Source organism: Eleutherodactylus coqui, chromosome 1 (genome assembly GCF_035609145.1).
Source record: "Eleutherodactylus coqui strain aEleCoq1 chromosome 1, aEleCoq1.hap1, whole genome shotgun sequence".
In the NCBI taxonomy this organism is placed as follows: Eukaryota; Metazoa; Chordata; class Amphibia; order Anura; family Eleutherodactylidae; genus Eleutherodactylus; species Eleutherodactylus coqui.
Genome location: NC_089837.1, coordinates 170,870,365 through 170,892,928, shown reverse-complemented (window position 1 = coordinate 170,892,928; position 22,564 = coordinate 170,870,365).

Here is a 22,564-nt window from a genome sequence, read left to right as displayed (position 1 = left end):
AGCCGGCGCGTCTCTAGTGACGTTTCTGTGCAGTCTTCTGCAAAGCTCGTACAGAAATAGTACATGCTGCGGTTTGTTTTCCACGTGAGTTTTCATGCAGTAAAATCGCACCTGTCTGCATAGGATTGCATTATCTAATATAATCCTATGGCAGCGGACATGGGCGGAAATTCTGCGAGAAATCGTGCAGTGGAATTTCTACCCATGTGCAGGGTGACCTAATTAGAGAAAAAAAAAATGTTAGGAATCTTTGTAATTAGGAGCCAAAAAGGAGCGAAGACAGTTGAGGGGACACTGCGCTTGCATGAGAACTGAAGCCCCCTCGTTCTAGCAGTTAGTGGGGTTCTCAGCAGTGGGACTCCCCTACTGCTTACTACTTAAAAACAAAACAAAAAAAGGCAAACAAAAACAATTAAGACCTCTTTCACACAAACCTCATTTTAGTGCTCCCATAGCCACGCTTAAAAAAATTGCGGCTATCAGAGCGCTAAATCACTTTTTCACGATTTTAACCTGGTTGACGGCAGAGTCTTCCAGCGCGCGGACGCCATAGCCTCGAAATCCCCCCGGCCCCCAGAAAAATGTACAATGACATGACTGCGTCACTACAGGCAGTGGTCATTGTTAAGCAGCACTCCCGCTGATAAACTCCCTCCTCCTCCCTTTTTCTCGCAGGAGGGAGTTTAGCAGTGCCCCCCCCCCTCCTCCCTTTGCCGGCAGGCTGCGATTGACTCCTATAGGAGTCTATAGAGTCTCCGGCATTTTGCCATTAAAAGTTAGGACAAGTCCTGTCTTTGATGGAGTGAAATATTGGTGTGAAAAAATAAACGCCTATTGATGCACAATTTTTAAGCAAGTCAAAAAATCACTAGTCTGAAAGACCCCATAGGAAACCATTGGTTCTTTTAGATGCAAGTTTTTTGACGCCTACTCTGCATCTAAATGACGTTCGTGTGAAAGAGGCCTTAGGGTATGTTCACATGTAGTGGAAATGCTGTGGATTTTCCACAGCAAAATCTGCATCATTTCTGCAAAAGACACAGAACACTCACCATCAAGGGCTCTTTCCCACGAGCGCATAAACGGCAACAGCGTTTTGTACGCCCTCTCCGTATAAGCGCCTGAATGGGCGTTTTTCCACAATCACGGCTAGAATTTTCTCGCCCATTCACACGACAGCGTCATTTTTAGCGAAAAAGTACGCCGCAACCCAGAAAACCCTTGCTCTGCCAAAATCTTTGGGATGCCTCCCAGTGCCTATGTAGAGGCACCTGTAATCTTTTTGCAGCGTTGGATGCTGCAAAAATGCCTCTCCCCTCCCTTCTCTTTTCCTGCTCCCATAGGAGTCTATGGGACCTGCCGGCGTATATTGGCCAAAACATAGTTCCAGAACTATCTTTTGGCTGGCCGCGTATATGTTTTATTTTTCACACTGCCGGCGTATTTACGTGCCGTATATTCGCCTGTGTGAACAGCTGCATTTGAAACCAATGCTTCAAATGGGTACCGTATATGCGCTTCTGGGAATAAAGCCTCAGTGTGAAATTTGACTAAAAATCAGCTGCGTTTTCACAGCTGATTTGAGCAGCCACAGTGCTCCCCCTCACCTACGCTGTCACAGTTACCGACACTGAACTGCCTCTAGTGAGCTCAGCGTTGCAGGTCAGGGGATAGGAAATCACTTGTCTCAAGCAGACCTAATGCAACTAATCAGGGCTTCATTAGTTACATCAGGTGTGCTTGAAATAAAACACAACAAATATTTGATTGAATACCAGAAATATGGCTAAAGGCCCTTTTTACACAGAACGATAATCGTTCAGATTCTCGCTCGATTGTGGGAATCTAAATAATAATTGTACAGTATAAATGCTGCCAGCAACTAAATGATGACCGATAATTTACTCACTTAACGTTCATATCGATATCGCGAATAGTTTTATTTCCCAAGTGCAACACACCATATCCAAATGTTTTTGCAAAAGATTAATTTACCTACTCTTTTGGGAAGCCCTTGATTCTCAAATCACAGTAGCAGAAATACTTGATGCTATCAGCTCCTTACCAACTGGTAAATCACCAGGGCCTGATGGGCTGACAAACGTTTACTACAGAACCTTTAGGCCTCCTTCACATGGGCGACACCGCATAGCTGCGAGAAAATCGCTGCAATATCGCATCACTGCACTGTATGATAACGCTGTGATTTTCTCGCAGCAGTACTGCGATTTTGTAGCGCTACAAAGTCGCATGTGACGCTACAAAATCACGCGACTTTGTAGCATCTGGTACTGTCAAAGTTGCATCGGATGCAAACCGCGTTTTCGTGCAATGCAACAGAGAGGAAGGCTCCATAGAGAAACATGGGCTACAAAACCTAGCGTGTCGCGGGCATATCGCCGGACCTGTGAGGTTTGTGTGTAGTTTAGTAGCATGCTACAAAACATCGCATGTGTGAAGGAACCCATAGGAAAGCATGGGCTTCACATACATGTGATTTGTAGCATCGTAGCAATGCTACAAAATCGCGCGACTTTGTCGCCCGTGTGAACGAGGCCTTAGAGATATGTTTACTGCATAAAGATTTCTAGTCAGTGATTGCGAAAGGCTTTTACCCTAAAGAAAACCAACATGCTCTAATAGTTTCCCTTCCCAAACCGGGGAAAAACACAGACGTTTCCCAGAATTTTCAGCCTATTTCTTTAGTAAATACTGATCTCAAAATATATGCAAAATATTACTCTCCAGACTGGCACCTGCCCTCTTTGATCAAGGAAGATGAGAAGGGATCTGTGAAGGGCCGAAATCACTGGACAGTAGTAGGAGGGTTTTAAATCTAACACACTATATCGACTTTGTGAAAACTCCCACAGTCCTCCTCTGCCTGGACACTGAAAGGGGTTTGACTGCTCAAACTGGTTGTACACCTTTTCAGGTTTAGACAAAATGGGTTCTGGGGGGTATTTTTTCAAAGCTATTTCTGCATTATATTTAAATCCCTCAGCCCAGGTATTTGCAAATGGTGCTCTGTTGGGACGAATTCAATATTACTAATGGCACTAGGCTTCGCTGCCCACTGTCTCCGCTAATTTTTATACTATTGTTCGATCTAGCTCATTCTCTTAGAGAAAAGACTTTAATTAAAGGAATACAGATTGGGGACCGTACTCCGTTATTGTTCTTATGTGCAGATGATATCATTGTGACTGTTACGTCCGCTCGACGCACTAAAGTGCCACGCCTCTATGCGGATGCAAGATTGTGTCCTTTTAAAACCGCAAACACCCACAGCATTTGCAAGGACCAATTGCATCTCTCCAGGCAATGATGGAAGGACCCTTGTCCCTTACTAATCAGTGAGAGTGAGGAACACCTGCCTAAAAGCGGTGTGATTGTCCCGATAAGGACAGCCCCACTGTCTTCATCTGGGACCTGGCTGTCCTTTATTAGGAACCTGGATAGAGATGCATAAAACACAGAACACGACAGTTCACACCACTGGTCTATCCACCTGCGCAGACATACAGAACAACTTCCTGTTCACACCAATACACAAACTCCACCAAGAACTCTTAAGCATAAAGATGGCAAACTACAGCTAGTCCAAGTGTCCTCTCTCCAAGGGGAAAGCGAGTCAGCCACCGTGCTGAGATACAGGGAACCGTGTCAGGCATCACCCACCTACAAGAAATAAGACGTCTGAAGGCCACACCTGTCAAAGGGAAGGAAAGAGGGGGTCTGCATATGAAGCAGACGGGGACTACAGTTGTCCAGACCGTCATCAGGGAAGGAGAGAGACATTACAGACAAGCATGCATAACACCAGCTCTGAATTGGATTAATGCATAGTAAAGCACTAAAATGACCAGCATCAACTACTAAGCGATGCTGGTGTTTATATGCAGGAGACGAGTGGATTGGCTGGGGGGGAAAAACACACCCAGCCAGCCCAACCTGTGAAGCTGTACTCATGAAAACCTGTAGAACCACAGGTTCCAGATGCACAACCTTAACAGTGACAATAACACATCCAGTATCCTCATTAGACGATACATTGAAGTTTACCAAAGAGTTTGGACAAATTTCTTGCTATAAAATAAATGCACAAAAATCCTTGATTGTGCCTATGAATATCCCTAATGATCTATTATACTAATTAAAAAATAAGAAATGCAAACCAGAAACTAGCTCTTCTGCAGTAGCTCCCATGCAAGGACTGGCTGGAGACCACAACTGATGCACAGGTAAATGGAGAAAGTTTAGTGTTGGGTTAAAAACTTTCAATATGTTTGCCTGAAATATGTAAGACGATGGCACATATCCTTTGTTCCTCCATGTCTGTCTGTCTTGACTATCTAATAAAGACTGAAGTGCTGGGCTTTCTCTATTTCCCTGTGCATCAATTAACAAATAAGCATCCGTTCGACTGGCAACCCAAAGGTATTAAATATCTGGGCATACCCATAATTTACATACACATCTTGATAAATGTAACTGCAGGAAGAATCTCAAAGACTCTCTAAATTTGAGATAATGTTTTAATACAATACTTATGAAAGACAGGTGGGTGGGACGTCTGGGCCTGCCAGACATCTATGACTGGTACCTGGCTATTTGAGAGACAAAAACACTGGGTTCTTATAAAGAATTATCCCTACTTATAATCCCTTTGTGGAACTCGCCTTTTAAAGGGGTTGTCCCGCGCCGAAACGGGTTGTTTTTTTTCAATAGCCCCCCCGTTCGGCACGAGACAAACCCGATGCAGGGGTTTAAAAAAAAAACCGAAAAAAAACTTACCTGAATCCCCGCGCTCCGGTGACTTCTTACTTACCTTGCGAAGATGGCCGCCGGGATCTTCACCCACGGTGGACCGCAGGTCTTCTCCCATGGTGCACCGTGGGCTCTGTGCGTTCCATTGCCGATTCCAGCCTCCTGATTGGCTGGAATCGGCACACGTGACGGGGCGGAGCTACGAGGAGCAGCTCTCCGGCACGAGCGGCCCCATTCAGAAGGGAGAAGACCGGACTGCGCAAGCGCGTCTAATCGGGCGATTAGACGCTGAAATTAGACGGCTCCATGGAGACGAGGACGCTAGCAACGGAACAGGTAAGTGAATAACTTCTGTATGGCTCATAATTAATGCACAATGTACATAATAAAGTGCATTAATATGGCCATACAGAAGTGCTGAACCCCACTTGCTTTCGCGGGACAACCCCTTTAACTACCTGTCTCTCTCTGTTGATTCATATATCTTTAACTCTTTCCAATCCAATTTCCCTGCCATCCGCACACTCCCCAGCTCTTTTTTAGGGTGCGGGCAGACGAGCGCATAAACGGCGCGTTTTTGCGACCAAACGTATATACGTGACCATCTGAGGCAATGGTTTCGAATGTATTTGTTCACATGGGCGATTTTACGGCGCGTAAAAACGGCAACCCGAAAAAAAAATGGAATATATGCGACCGAAATACGCGCCAACGCATATTCGATGGCCGAAAAGATAGTTTGCAAAGTAGGAACAAACGAAAATACGCTTTCTAGCTCTGGTCGTGATCGGTGAAAAACGTTCTCTCGGGCGATTATACGTTGCGCTCGGGCGGTTTTCGTTGCGCTCGTGCGAACGTAAATACGCCTACGCTCGTCTGCCCGCACCCTTATTTTGGGTGGGAAAGCGCGTTGTGAATTCCTTTGAATTACTTAACAGAAACACATAAAAATGACCCTGTCATGATTTTATTAGCACATCAGGAACATCAGTTGTAATAATCCTGTAAATATATGTATGTTAATATTACACAAATTTATTTGACTATTCATTTCTAATTTCTCTAATGATTATATCTAACTCTGTAATACAGTGACATATAGGCATCCTATAACTGCATACAATGTGCTTAACATATGTTTCTAACACAATGCAGAAGAGAGCTCCAATGCCTTGAAAACCCCCCACTTTAATAGAGAAGGCTAAAACATGGTCCAAAGAGTAGTGCACATGCAGCTGGTAGCATTGTGTGGCGTCTTCCTTAGGTTTTAAAGCACAATTTAAATAAGTTAACAAACAACTCAATTATGTAAGCTCCCTTTGTCACCCATTGGTCACTCACCATGTGATCATGAAATGTTAGTGGGCACCCAGAGGCCTAACAATGGTCTCCGGCTCTGCCATTTATGATAGCCCATCAGACCCTGCCACATGTAGGGTCTATATTAGACTTGTGGAATACATGACAATACTGAAGTATTGTATATTTCATGAAGGATCAATCTGAATGAAGTTCAAGTCCCCTAATGGGCCAAAAGTAATAAGTGAAAAAAGTTTAATAAAAATATGGAAAAAATATAAAACCATTAAGGGTTCTCCAGGGAGCATACTACTGATGGCCTATCCTTACGGTAGGCCATCAATAGTTGATCAACTGGGGTCCGACACTTGGTACCTGATCTCTGTGTATTTGCGGCACTAACAGCATATACCTGCTCAGCTGATTGGTCGGGGACCCCAGCCGATAAACTATTGATGACCTAGCATGAGAATAGGTCATCAGTAGTAGTCTTCCTGGAAATTTCCTTAAACTACCCTGCAAAATTATTGCCTTGGGCCGGCTGCACACGGCCGTGACTGGCTCCTCCGCAGAATTCCGCGGTGGAGCCCGTCACGGCGTCCCCTAGAGACCCCAATACTTACCTGCGGATCCGGCACCTTCCGTCCCGCATGACGCTTCGGCACACATGCGCTGCAGCGTCATGTGACGCGCCGGCCGCGTCACATGACACGCCCACAGCGTCACATGACGCTCCGGCTGCGTCATATGATGTGGTGGGCGGGGAAGCGGTTTCACGCTATCTTCCGCTGTGCTACAGCAGAAGATAGCGTGCTGGACGGCTTCCATTGCCGCGCGTACACCCGTGGCAAATAGAGCATGCTGCGGGTGAGGTCGGGTGATTTCATGGTGCGGAATTCCGCAATGGAATTTCGCACCGTGAGCATTGAGCAATTAGGTTCAATAGAACCTAATAGCCGCGGGCAACGCGGCGGATTTTCGCCGCGTATTACGCGGCGGAAATCCGTCCGTGGGAAGGAGCCCTTGATTGAAGAAAACTTTTAGTGTTATAAAAACATGGCTGATTTATTTCAAAAACAGTTGACATTTGCCACAGGTTCTTCCTCAAAGGTTATAGCACGAAAGTTATTTCACCATTAACCCCTTAGTGACCACTGTATCGTGTTTTTACGTCCTGCCGTTGCAGGACGTGTATGGAGGGAGGTTGCACTGCGATCTACTTCCATACATCGCGGGTGGCAGCTGTTCCTTACAGCTGACACCGGCGGGCAACAGTCCCAACAAGCCGCGGGGGCGATCGGGGCTGTTAACCCTTTAAATGCCGCTGTCAAACCTGACAGTGGCATTTAAATCCTCCACCAATGTTTGGGGGTCGCGTACAACCCCCCTGCGATGAGATCGGGAGAGCCGTGCAGATGTCATGGTAGCCAGGGTCCTTTTGAAAGGCCTCAAGGCTGTCATAGCAGAATTCCTACCAAGCCATCCCCGCAGGAGCGATCAAAGCATCACATGTTGTGGTCCCTCTGGGGACTAAAAGAAAGAATAAAGTTTTATTAATTATTAGTTAGAAAAGTAAAAAAAAAACCTTTTGCCATATTTACAATAAAAAATAATAAAACAAAAATACATATTTTGTATCACTGACTCCGTAAAAGTCAAATCTATCAAAGTAATGCATTATTTACCGCGCATGGTGAACGTCGTCTGAAAAAACGCCAGAAATGCGCTTTTTTGGTCACCCTGCTCCCAAGAAAAAATCTAATAAAAAGTGATCAAAAAGTCATATGTATTCAAAAATGGTACCAACGGAAACTACAGGATGTACCGCACAAAAAGAGCCCTCGCATAATTATATCAAGGGAAAAATAAAAAAGTTATTGTGCGCAGAAGATCGAGACAGAAAATAATTTTAAAAAATTAAATATCTTTAAAAAAATATATAAGTAGTACAGCAAAAAAAAATATATAAGTTTGATATCGTAGTATAGATATCGTACTCACCCGTAGAATAAAGTTATGTCATTTTTGTTGCAGTTTGTGCGCCGTAGATACAAGGCACACCGAAAGATGGCGGAATGTTGTTTTTTCCATTTCTCTCCACTTCGAATTTTTTAAAAGATTTTCAGTACATTATATGGTACATTAACTAGTGCCATTGAAAAATACAACTCGTCCTGCAAAAAACAAGGCCTCATACAGCTACTTCGATAGATAAATAAAGGAGTTAAGATTTCTTAAAAGGGGGGAGGAAAAAATGGAAAAAAGCAAAAAAGCTTGGTTACTAAGGGGTTAAAAAGGTTTTATTAGCCATATACATCTCCTGCTGAGGCACCATTGTTCCTTCTTCAAAATAAATATTCCACTTGATGTTCCTTCACTGATTAACCCCTTGAGTGGCGGGTTTCCTACCACCCTGTCGTGCCCACCAGGGCAGGTTTTTTAAAATGGTCTAATCATTGAATTTCAACTAATTTTGCAGTTGCGTCTCAAGAGCCATAACTTTTTCATTTTTCCATTGACATGGCCATATAAGGGCTTGTTTTTTGCGGGACAAGTTGTGATTTTTTAAACAGGGGGGAGGGGAAAAAAAATGGGGAAAAAAGAAAAAAAGGGGCCATGTCATTAAGGGGTTAAATAATGTATTAACTTCCTTCTCTGGGTCATTACGACGCACATGGATACCACATGTGTGATTATAGTTTTGATTTTTTACAAAGTAAAGGGAGACAAGTGTTTTTATTATTTTTTTTATAATTTTTTTACTTTTTTTTAAAATTTTTTTTAATTAATTTATTTTTTTCTTTTGTCCCTTTAGGGGACTTCCACAGGGACCCATCAGGACCCCTGATCACATTCCGGGGGTCCGATGGTGACAGCCCTTTACATGCTGCTGTGACAGCCCTTTACATGCTGCAGTCACATAGACTGCAGCATGTAAAGGGTTAACACAGCAGAGATCGGAGGTTTTCTCTGATCTCTGCTGTAAGAGCTAGTACCTAGCTGTCCTCTGACAGCTAACAACCAACTCTCACTGCCACAGAGACCATCGGCTTGCTTCTGACAAGCCGATGGTCTCTATGGCAACCTGTAAACAAACCAGTGCAGGAGATTGCCGGCATGTCGGCAATATCTTCTGCTGGTTTTTCTAAGCCCTTGCTTTGTTCTCTGTGGGTCTGTGCAGGCAGAGCACACTGTCACAGCTTGTGGCATTGTGCTCTGCAGCTCCCATAGTGATACATAGCCGGAAATCTTCCGGGCTATGTTGCTATGAGCAGTGGAGCTCGTCCCGGAAAATTTCCGGGCGTGCCACTCAAGGGGTTAAAGGGAGATTATTAACATCAGTTGAAAACTGGTATCCTCTCCCTTTAATTCCAGAGTTACTTGAAAGTATTTGTTCACAAGGGTAAAATATTTACTAAGCTGTATGTATGAGGAGCATATAACCTCGTTTGATTTCATTCTGGGGATGAATGGAAGACTGTCTTCAGAACGTGGTATTGACACTTTACAATATTTTCAATTTCTTTTGGACGTTACAATGCTCTAGCCACTTTCCAACACTTTATCAATGATGTTTTCTGGGATTTATTGGATCAACTTGTAATAGCCAACTAGTTGACATTTATTTGTTACGGCACTCTGCCCCCCGAGCGCCAGTTGGGGTGCCCTGATCTCCTGCACCCCACTGTCCCTGCCTACTTGCCTCGGCCCTGGCTAACCCCAGGCGGACAACTGGGCGGCAGTCCCTGCGCTGGCTAGGGACCTGGCGACTACCTGGATGGAACTACTAACAGGGGACAGAGTGCCGACAGGAGAGGCAGGTGTAACAGACCAACAAAACTACTAGGTGAATCAAGGCTGGAGGTGTAGCTCACAGGCAAACGAAAGGATACTGACAAGCAACTAGGACAGACTAGAATAGACCTGACTAGAGGCTAGCAGAACCAATAACTGGCAGTGAGTTCAGGTCACTGCCAGCCTTTTAACTAAAAGCCTCCGCCCAGGGGCGGAGAGTGGGAGGAGCCGACTCTCCCACTGTTGCATAAGGGAGGTGGATGAGAGCGGGCGGCACCCTACGGGCGGACACGCCCACGCCGCAGCACGCTGGCTGCTCCACGCTGCTGCACGCTGGCTGCTCCACGCCGCCGGGAGATCCCTGACAGCACAGCTCCGGGACGCCGAAGCCGAGCTCGAAGCGGCGCGCGCCGGCCGCGGGACCCAGCGCCGCCCTGCATGGTAACATTATTTTTTTCAGCCAATTTTGATTATCATTGCAAACTACTTAAAAGGGTTGTGCCAGGATTAAAAGTTATCCACTTTCTACAGGATCGTTGGGACCCCCACCGATCCTGAGAAGAGTCATAGGCCACTCCTAAATTCTGACCCTCTTTCACATGTCCATGGTGGTGCAAACTCCTTTTGCCCCTGTTCTGTAGACATGATTTCTGTGTTTATTAGCAATGGAGTAAGTTATTAATGGACTGTAAGATGTACCTAGATACTAAAGGAAGCAGGAGAGGTAATTGCTAAACCATTCGCCATGGATCCAGGAAACAGCCTGACTTCAATACCAGGAAAGATCTTTGAACAAATTATTTAACAGCATTTATGCAAGTACTTTAATGAGAATGGAGTAATTAAGCAGAGCCAGCATGGAATTGTAACAAACAAGTCATGTCAGACTACTCTAATTTCTTTCTATGACAGAATTACTTACTGGGTTGATCAGAAAAACGAGGTAGATATAGTATATCTTGATTTTAGTAAAGGATTTGACAAAGTATCTCCTACCATACTTATTATTAAAATGACCAAATATGGGATTGATAAAGTAACTGTTAGGTGGATTCACAACTGGCAGAGTGATCGTATTCAAAGATTGGTCATAAATAGCTGTGAATCCAATTGGAAGAATGTATCAAGTCGGGTACCACAAGGCTCTGTCCTGGGCCCAGTCTTCAACGTTTTTATAAATGAGCTAGAGGAGGGAACTGAGGGGAAACTGATCAAGTTTGCTGAAAACACAAAGCTAGAAGGGATAGCTAACACTAGAAAAGAGAGAGCGAGGATTCAAAAAGATCTAGAAAAGCTTTAATAGTGGGCAGCGACTAATTAAATTATATTTAACAAGGAGAAATGCAAAGTGCTACATTTGGGCAAGAAAAATCAAAAAAGCACATACAGAATGGGAGGAATTGGGCTAAGCAGCACATGTGAAAAAGACTTGGGTATACTAATAGATCATAGACTAAACATGAGTCAACAATATGATGCAGCAGCAAAAAAGCAAACACAATTCTGGGATGCATTATGAGAAGCATGGAGTCTAGATCACGTGAGGTAAACATCCCTCTCTACTCTTCCTTAGTCAGACTCCATCTGGAATACTGTGCCCAGTTCTGGGCACCCTGATTTAAAAAAGACATAAGCAAGTTGGAGCACGTTCAGAGAAGAGCTACCAGGATGGCGAGTGGTCTGGAAATCATCCTATGAGCAACGGTTAAAGGATCTGGAAATGTTTAGCTTGCAAAAAAGGGGGCTGAGAGGAGACTTAATAGCTATCTACAAATATATGTTTTAACTGTGAATGGTATGTCTCCTTATTGCTCCGTTTTTTGGCTCCATTTGTTACTATATGCATTTCCCCAACTCTGTTTCATCTAGTGTTGCTGGGCACAATTTTTTTATTCAAAGAGGGCAATAACCCCCCACTCCACTTCATCCTGTTCATTAGCCTCCTGAGCATGGGGTCAGCTGATTGGCTAGTGCTCTCAACCAGCCACTCCTAGCTGTAGTCTTTAGGTGGAACTATATATTTAGTTGTAGTCTCTATGGCACGCATGAGTGTCTAGAACTAAGTGTCTGGAAACAAGTGTATTTGGCTTTCGAACAATGCAGTTTAACATCGCAGTTCGACAGAGCAGGAGACAGGTAGGCCACAAACTCTGCCTAAATGCCTTGCACTTCAAAGCTATCACTAATGCTGTCATTAGTTTCGGAACTTCTTTCAAATATCCACCTCTGGGGCACTCTATTCACATCAGCCCCTCTCTTCTATCCTCACCTATGTACAGCTCGCATGCTCTCTTTTCTTTCTTACTAAGCCTTAAACCCCTAATGCTTCTGAGAAACATAACAGTTGCTCTCAAAAACTATCTGCTAACCCTCGCTATCTTGCTACTACTAGCAGCTGGGGATATCTCTCACAATCTTGACCCACCCTCCACTACTCCTATTACCCCCTACCTAACTCACTAAGACAGCCCTCAAGCCCAACTACTAGCCCATGTATGCCCTCTCCTGAGCCCTTTAAATGTGCGCTCTGGAACTGCCAGTCAGCATACAATAAACTCCCCACCATCCGTGACTTTTACTGCTAGATCTCTAAATCTGCTTACTCACAGAAACATGGATACAGCAGTCTGACACAGCCTCCCCTGCTGTATTGTCTTATAACGGCCTGCAGTTCTCCCATACCTCAAGACCGGATAACATGCGTGGCGGAGGAGTAGGTGCTCTTCTCTCCCCAAAATGTACCTACCAGGTCATCTTTCCCATACCCTCACTCACTTTTCCATCATGTGAGGTACATATGCTATGGCTTTTCTGACCGCTGTCCATGTGAGTGGCAGTTATCTACCACCCCCCAGGTGCTCTTCACCTGTTTCTGGACCACTTTGCCGCCTGGCTCCCCCACTTCCTCTCTTGCGAAATTACAACCCTCATTTCAGGTGATTTTAACATACCCACTAATGACCCCATCTCTCCATCTGCCTCTCAGCTTATATCGCTCACCTCCTCCCATGGTCTCTCTCAACTCACAGCCTCTCCCACTCAGAGGGATGGCAGTACTCTTGATCTGGTCTTCCTTTGTCTCTGCTCTGCTTCCCACTTCATCAACTCCCGCTCTCGGACCATAACCCCTCTCCTCTGTCAAGCTCCCTAACATCTATCCAGGCCCTCCTACCTACCATACTTATAGGAACTTTCAGGCCATTCACACCCAGGACTTTGCTGAGTCCCTACAGTCCTTTCTGTCCCCTATCTCTCTCCTCTCCTGCCCCAACTTGGCTGACGTACACTACAACACCACTCTCAAACTTGCCCTGGATGAAGCTGCACCCCCTGTGACCCAAGCCAAAAGCTGCAGACCGCAGCAACCCGGGCTCATGCCTCAAACGCATTTTATCCAGCGGTGCTTGAGAAGTGCTGAACGACTGTGGAGGAAGTCGCGAGTGTTCGCGGACTTTCGCCACTACAAATTCCTGCTCCATGCCAAACAAGTGTACTTCACCTCTCTGGCCTCCTCACTATCTCACAACCTTAAACGTCTCTTCGATACTTTTCAGTCCCTTCTCAGCCATAAACCGCAGCCCCCGGCGGATCTCAGTGCTGAAGAGCTGGCTGCCTATTTCAAAAAGAAAATTGACATCTGTCCAGAAATAACCTCCCAATCCCAGACTAGTCTCGATCCTAGTCTTATAAATACTGCCTCTGGCTCCTGCTCACTGCCTGTACTCTGACCAGTGATAGAGGAAGAAGTCTCCAAATTGCTCTCAGCTTGCACCACCACCTGCGCTAGCGATCCTCTCCCCTCACACCTCCTCTGGTCCCTCTCCCCAGTGGTTATCTGCCATCTCACCACTATATTCAACCTCTCTCTGACCTCTGGCATCTTTCCCTCTTCTTTCAAACACGCCATCATATCCCCACAGCTAAAAAAAAACGACTCTTGACACGACTGATGCTGCCAACTACCGACTCATCTCAAATCTCCCGTTCATCTCCAAACTATTGGAATGCCTGGTTTACTACTGCCTTGTAAGCTATCTATCAGAAAACTCTCTTCTCGACCCCCTACAGTCCGGATTCCGACCCCTTCACTCAACAGAAACTGCCCTTACAAGGGTGTCAAACGACCTCCTGACTGCCAAATTGAGGGGCAATTACTCCCTACTGATCCCCTCGACCTCTCCGCAGCATTCAACATGGTTGACCACAAACTCCTCCTCAGTATGCTTCGTTCCATTGGACTAAAGGATACTGCTCTCTCCTGGTTCTCCTCCTACCTATCTGACCACTCCTTTAGCATCTCCTTTGCTGACTCTATCTCCTCTCCTCTTCCCCTTGCTGTTGGAGTTCCCCACAGCTCAGTCCTTGGCCCCCTCCTCTTCTCCATCTTCACAGCCCCTATACGACAAACCATCAGGAGATTTGGTCTCAAATACCACCTCTACGCTGATGACACCCAGCTATATACCTCTTCCCATGAAATCTCTGCACCTTTCCTCCAAAACATCACTGACTGTCTGTCTGCTGTCTTTAACACTATGTCCTCTCTCTACCTAAAACTGAACCTCTCAAAAACTGACCTCCTGGTGTTTCCGCTCTCTACTAACCGACCTCATCCTGACATCTCCATCTCAGTGTGTGGCACTACCATAACTCCCAGACAGCACGCCCGCTGCCTTGGGATCATATCCGACCCTAATCTCCCCTTTACCCTCTACATCCAATCTCTGGCACAAACATGTCAGCTGCAGCCCAAGAACATCGCAAGAATCGGCCCTTTTCTCACTGTCAACTCGCTAAAAATGCTCACTGTTGCCCTCATCCACTCTCGCCTCGATTATTGCAACTCGTTGCTAAACGGCCTCCCCTGCACTAGACTCAACCCCCTCCAATCCATTCTAAATGAGGGAGACAGGCTCATCTTCCTGTCCAGCCGCTACTCGGATGCCTCTACCCTGTGCCAGTCGCTGCACTGGCTACCCGTTAAATACAGAATTCAATTTAAACTCACTACCTTCATCCATAAAACTCTCCACAGCACTTCGCTACCCTACATTGCCACCTTCATCTCAATCCATCACCCAGCCCGCACCCTCCATTCTGTTAATGAAATTAGAATGCGTGCCCCTTTAATTCGAACCTCTTGTTCCCGCCTCCAAGACTTCTCCAGAGCAGCACTAGTCTTCTGGAATGCACTACCAAAGGCCATCCGGGCAATGCATGACTTCAGGCGTGCTTTTAAAACGTACCTCTTCATGGAGGCATACTATATCTCCTAAACAGAAACCCTCTGGATGCCGCATGATAACATGCTCCCTGACTTATTGACTGCAATCCCTGCAAGCCACCACCAACTGCCCCACTGCAGTCACACCGTTTCTGACATCACATGGCTTAATGTCTGACCATTGTCTATGTGTATAGCATCCCTCACTCTCCACCTGGCCATACCGTGCACATCTCCAGCCCCTTTTACCTTCTGTATCACCCCATTATTTGTAGTATGTAAGATTGTTGGAGCAGGACCCTCACCCCTACTGTTTCCCTAAATTGATTACTACATGTAATTGTGGTTCTGTAATTTTTGTACTTTTGTTCTTCTGTTTTCCCCCTGCCTTTGTAAGTGCTGCGGAATATGTTGGCGCTATATAAATAAAGATTATTATTATTATATCTGAAGGGCTGTCACAGTGCAGAGAGATCATCCCTATTCTCATTTGCACAAGGGAAGACTAAAAGCAATGGGATGAAACTGGAAGAGAGGAGACATAGATTAGATACTAGAAAAAAACTTTCTAACGGTGATCAATGAGTGGAACATGTTGCCATGGGAAGTGGTGAGTTCTCCTTAATTGGAAGTTTTCAAACAGAGGCTGGAGAGACACCTGCCTAGGATGATTTAGTAAATTCTGCATTGAGCAGGGGGTTGGACCCGATGACCCTGGAGGTCCCTTCCAATTCTACCATTCTATGATTTTTATGATATAGCTCTGTTTATTGCTGGTAAACTCCCCAGCTTCTAACATGACAACCTCAACTTATTTGGGTAACAGTGTTGCTTACAGTAGCTGACAAGGTCCATGAAGCCTGTGGTTGGACAGTCTGCAATAGATCTGTTTTTTTATAAAAACCCAATAGCTCCTGTCAAGTGAAATATGAATCCCACTGCTTAAATGTCAACCTGTGTCTGCCATTTTTCTCCTCTTCCCCTACTTGAATATCATTCGCATGTGGCTATTTGCTGGGATGTCATGGATGATCATATAGCGGACTCATGTTTGCTCTGCTAGTTACTCATAAAAGCCTTATATTTATGCATATATGAGAACTTTAAAATAATTAGCTACTACGGCTCTCCAGCATTTCCCTATGATCTATGTCTTCATGTGGACGTTTGCTACCGCCACTATTATGAACTGCAGTATGAATTACTGTTCATTTTGTAATGAGACAAAAACTTTGTGTTTAGTGGAAGAATTTCCATTTGAAAACAATAATGTTATGTTTTTCTCCTTAATAAATGCAATGTTTTGCATTTGAATTGTTCCATTTTTTGCATCAGGGAAGCTTTGAAGTATAATACCCCAAATGGGGATGTAGCAATAAGAGCTGCTGAGTGCTCTAAATTGGCATTGTAATGACTTGCTTACATTTCAGTTGCCTCATCTAAGGGAGATTGTGACAGACATTTCTCTTTGATCTTGGCAGCCATTTCACTTTTAATACAGGTTCCACTTCTTGCATAATGTACTCTGCTGTCTAAACAGCAGTCTGCAATGGAACAGTGATTGCTTTAGTGTCGTTTACTTGCCGAATCATACATTAATGCTTTTTCTGCACTTTTTAGGCTTTATTTGTCTTGAGGCAAACCTACCTATTCTATTCAAATAATTTGTTTCACTTTTCTTAGGAGCTAAAATATAAGCTTCAATCGCACAATTGATAACACTCAGAAGGCTTCTTATGACACTCAAATAATCTGAAATCATTTCCAGAAGTCTAATTAGAGGATTTTTCTTTGTCTGAAAACCTATTGTGCTACCTGAGACAATTAATATGATTGACTCACGATTCAGGTTTACCATTTCTAAAGATTTCATTATATCTCCTGTGTTTTGTCAGTAAGGAACAGAAAAGTAACAAATATAATAGTAGCTCCCATTAATGAGAAATTACTGTGAAGCGTGCTTTATTGACACAAGGCAAACATTGAATCAATATATCCAATTGTCTTATACACTTTTCTGATAGGAGGCAATTTTGTGGTCATGAACATGATTTTCACTAGAGTTCTAGAGATACCCCCACTTAAAGCTTCACGAGTTAACTATTACTATCTTCTACATTTCTATAAGGTCTCTGAAGGTGGCTGAACCTATCGAGCAAGTGGACGTGTGGTAGGTGAGCTTTTTTCTCTGCATATTATCAACTGCATCCTGCCCTTGAGAAAACCCCTCTAGGCCATTAAACATCAGCAGTCCCAAGTCCTTACCTGGTGGATCTTTCTGGGCACAGGATTGGCCGTTTCCGAGCAGGTGGACACTTGCAGCCTGCGTTGGCCTACTAGAGACCCAGACCGAGGCCTTGCCTGGTGCCATTTCTTAGAAATGATCTATGTCAGCTGGGACCCTATTCCTCATCACAAAAGGAGGGAGGAGGGAGTCAGCAAACTGGGAAACATTTACAGGGTTACATACAACTATGTCCACCTTACAGAAAATGTTTTAATTGGAAGATTAATACCACCACAGCAATCTGATAGCAATAATCAGTGAGTGACACTCCCTCATTTTTCTTTGGCAACCTGTGTAACTTTTCCTACTCATTTTACTTTGGATTTCTGGATGGCTAAATACCCTAACAAAAGGCTGTCAAAAGAGGATCTAGTGTAATATCATCCACAGAGCAAAGCAGTCAATCATTAGCCTCTTCCATGGGCTCACGGACTAGTTTCTCACCTCCCCTGGGTCTTGGTCCCTGGGACTTGTAACTCCTATACTAGGCTCCTATGAAAGTTCAGAGATGTCTGCTGATAGCCCATGCTTGGACATATCCAATATGGCACCATTGCCAGCCTTGTCTATAGGCCAAGGGATGTTGAGCCTTTTATTCCAAACCTGCCAGTTTTTCCCAAATGGTACAACAAGAATAAGCTATAGTTTGCAAGCAGTTAATGTCAGAATGTAAAATTAAATTCAATGACCTCAGGCAATATATAGACATCCATAACCCCACTAAGAGAGACTTTACCTTCTACTCTTCTGTGCATGTTCCATGCTTTAGAATTGAGCACATTTTTGTGCCTTTGGTTCTATTATCCCACGTGACTTTTGCTAGAATTTAACCATTTCCCCTGTCCGATCATGGTGTTGTGATGGGATATACATGACAATCTGAAGTGGATACAATTAACATTTGTAAAGGTATCAGGCAGGTTTGCCCCCTTTTGCCCATTCTGCTCACTTTGGCTATAAAGCACTTGGTGGCGTCTATCAGGCTGTGTCCAAATGTCTGTTTACTGTGAACAATAAAGAGCATAAATGTACACTCTTAGCTGTTGACCTACTCCTGATGGTCTATTCCACCTTGACCACCTTCCTTAACTTATTCTATATGTTACAGAGATTTATGCTTGATTTCTAGAGTTGAATCCTGCGAAATCAGAGGGCCTTAGGCTAAAACTACACCAAAGAGGAGTGAAACTGCTTCAGTTGAACATTGACTTTAGGTGGGACTGCCCGTCATTATTCAAAACAATGAGGGAAGACTTGCACAGATGATCTAACTTATTGGTGTCTTGGTTAGGTCAGCTAGCCTATGTTAGAATGAATCGCCTAACATAATTGCTGTATTTCTTTTGGGTTTTACCTTGGTGCAGTTAAAACACATCCAGAGGGATCTTTGGAAATTAATTTGGTGCGTGAAGGGAAGGTGTATAGGAACTAAGACTATGTATGCTTACAACATCAGTGGGGCTTGGGGGTGCTTCACATTATTAAATATTATCAAGCCTCACAGATCCTCCTGCAGGTGGAATTGGAGGGAATGGCTTGTCCTGGACTCCCTACTGACCTCTTCCCTCTGCTGCTTTCTAAAAGAAGGCTGGTCATTGTCTGCCCAGCACTTTCATCCTTGCTATCCCTTCGCTATTCTTTTATACTTTTTTTTTGTACCTTTTAATAAGCTGCCAGACTTGCAGCACTTTCATTACCATCAGATCACGCACTTTATTAGGAGTCTTAAAACTAATAATTTTAACATTGAGACAAAAACTGCTTTCAAATCTGTCTGTTTAAATCCATCTGGACATAACCTCTTCAATGTATAAGCTGCTCTCTCCTGTAACTATTAAACTACTATATATGCTGAATTGGGAGCAGGACGCAGGGAAGATATTGGACCTTGACCAATGGAGGCACTTGGCACAAACTCCACTCTAGCGGAAGCTGGATGGAAAGTCTTACTCCTTTAGTACATGGTCCCTGGCCAGATTGTTGTACATGGGTGGCTTTATTTGCATGCTTTCAAAGGTGTAGACAGGGTTGGCATTATGTATCACATACGGTGGGAGTGTCCAATTGCTTGTAGATTTTAGATTCGTATTCATGATATTATCTATTCAGTCATGGGTGTCAATTTTAGAAAGGATCCAACACAGGCTCTATTGAATGCCCTGATCCCTGATATTCTTAAAATACCAGTACCAGTGTATATTTTTGGCAGCCAGAATGACTCTGGCCAGGAGTTGGAAGACTTGCTCTATCAAATTAGACTTGCTTAAGAATAAACTGGGTTAAATACTGGTCAATGATCGACTTGCCAGCATAATAAATTATGCTTTATTAAAGTTGAATGTGTTTTGGTCATCTTGTTAGGTAGGTTTTAGATTTCCAAATTAATTGTTTATATTCAAGTCGAAGTAACTTGCAGGCCACATGCATTGGATGTGATTGAAAGTCAACTGTGCATAATTATTATTTTTTATCCACCCAGCTTTTCACACAGTACAGGATTTTTCTTTTAGCATCGGTTTCTCAGAACCTTGTTCTCACACCTTAAGGAAGGGCAGACCCATTGCGTACTCTCCTTCCTTAGATCATCTAGATCCACCTCTTTCAATCTGGCTAATTGTTTGAGCTTATTTTTCACATTTGAAATTTAGCAGCTCAGCTGTGCACATCCCATATACGACACATTCTAAATAACACATTTTTAATTTACATTGCACAGACCATCTTAAAATCACTTTTGTTTACCATCCTTTTCCAATCAATTTTCTTATAATCTTTTACACACACTTCTGTGATGCTTTTAGCTAACTCATCTACTTTTATATTTTTTGGGCACAATTCTATGCAGCATATAGCTTTTTCTCTTATCCACTGTACAACCTCCTTCTTAACGGACAGCTCCTTTCGCTATTTAACCTTATCTCTGAAGTCACTTTGGATTGATATACATCTTTCACATGAGAATCACAGGCTTCTTATTACAGTAGTGTCTAAGCATTAGTCAGTCTGTTATTCACAGTTAAAACACTGCATAGTTCTAACACCACAATTAACCTCTTCCAATCCACTGTCTGATGTCTGAAGACATTCTGATTAAAGGCTGTACAGCTCCGATGTCAAAAGATGTCCGTCAGGGTATTCTTACTGTATATTACTGGCCGCTCTGTTGTCGGGGGCCTCTCCAGCATGTCCCATACCGCAGTACTGGCTTTAGCCAGCAGATGGCACCATTGTATAATGGCAGAAAGAGAAAGCCCCCTAGGAAACCCTGAATCCAAAATTGGATTGCAAAGGGTTAACGTAATATGCTGCACAGGTCTATTCAATTTAAGCAAGCAGCGTATAGTTCCACAGTGAGACACTACAAGGTTACGCTCTTCCGCTTCCCTTCTCTGTGTCTCTGAGAAACAAGTAGTTCTCATGGAGCTCTCACTGAAACCGACAGCCCCCACCTTTGGAATAACTGTGAGAAGATAAGCAGCTCTTGTGAAGCAACTGGTTTGCTTCACCATAATAGCCTTTTCAGCACTGAATACATCTGTATATTGCAAAAAGAGTTAAAGAGGAGACATGAAAGTAGCAAGGAAACTATTAATCCTCTCTCTCTCTATTTAAGAATGGAATATGAGAACATTCCCTCCCCTCCTAGCAGATTATACAAAGAGTTATTAATAGCTTTTTACATACCGTATATACCGGCGTATAAGGCGACGGGGTGTATAAGACGACCCCCCAACTTTCACCTTATACGCCGGTATTACAATGGAGAAAAAAAAAATCATTACTCACCTCCCCCGGCGTTCTGTCGCGCTCCGGCAGGATGTCGCTCGCTCCTCGTCCCCGGCGCAGCATTGCTTTCTGAATGCGGGGCTTGAAATCCCCGCCTCCAGAAAGCTAATACACACGCCGTCAGCCAGTTACAGCCATTCAATGACATCATTGAATGGCTGTGATTGGCTAAAACACACGTGGCTTCAGCCAATCACACTATTCAATGATATCATTGAATGGGTGTGATTGCTAACACACGTGCGCCTTCAGCCAATCACAGCCATTCAATGATGTCATTGAATAGTGTGATTGGCTGAAGCCACGTGTGTTTTAGCCAATCACAGCCATTCAATGCTGTCATTGAATAGCTGTACCGGCTGACGGCGTGTGTAGTAGCTTTCTGGAAGCGGGGATTTCAAGCCCCGCATTCAGAAAGCAATGCTGCGCCGGGGACGAGGAGCGAGCGACATCCTGCCGGAGCGCGACAGAACGCCGGGGGAGGTGAGTAATGATTTTTTTTTTTTACACTTTTTTTTTTTGTATTACCGGCGCATAAGACGACCCCCGACTGCAGAGCAGATTTTTCGGGGTTCAAAAGTCGTCTTATACGCCGGTATATACGGTAGCATAATTACACAGAATGGTCAAAAAGTGTACAGACACAGGTAGGAAAGCTCTACACACTGTGGATTTTCAGTTGTACCATAGTTCAGGCTTCATGTCAGCTCTTTTTAGCATTGTTTGACATTCTCATTTCATTTTACCTTTTTCCCCTCTCACCCGTGAGGGGAGCGTAAACAGGCCCTTCTGGTATGCCCCTCTGCTCCGCACTTGTAAGAAAATACCCTGCTGCTCCAGCATTCCACCCCTCTGGGCTTAGATTTCAGCTTCCGTTATATAGCCACATGCAACAATTGAGTAAGAGCTTGCATATCCCATTCTGGCCGTACTTTGATAAGCTTCTTTTAATGGCTTCCCAAACCCATCCGCAAAAGCTGAAGTAAGCAGACGATGGTCTGAAAGATTATGTTGGTTATACCCCATTGGTAGAAAATAGACTAGCATAGAATTTCTCTACTGCCTCGTCCTTTTCCTATGTCATGTCAGTAAGAGTATGTGCCGGACATATACAAGCATTTTTACTGGACATAAAAGGACCTGTCTTTGCCTGCATTAACTTTTGTAAGTCTGTGCATGTACACTGATAGGGATACTGAACAGTCCGTAAGTGTTGCTTGCATGTCTAATATGGTGCATTGCTAAAAGGTACTGTCAGTACATAGTCAGGAGGGGTGCAAGTAGTCTGTCTGTCACGGTTATAATTTACTTTCTATGTTATCACCTTGCCCTCATACTCTTTATGTTTAATCTGTTTTTATTGGGTAACATTTTTGCAAAAATACAGTACAAATTGTCCATCA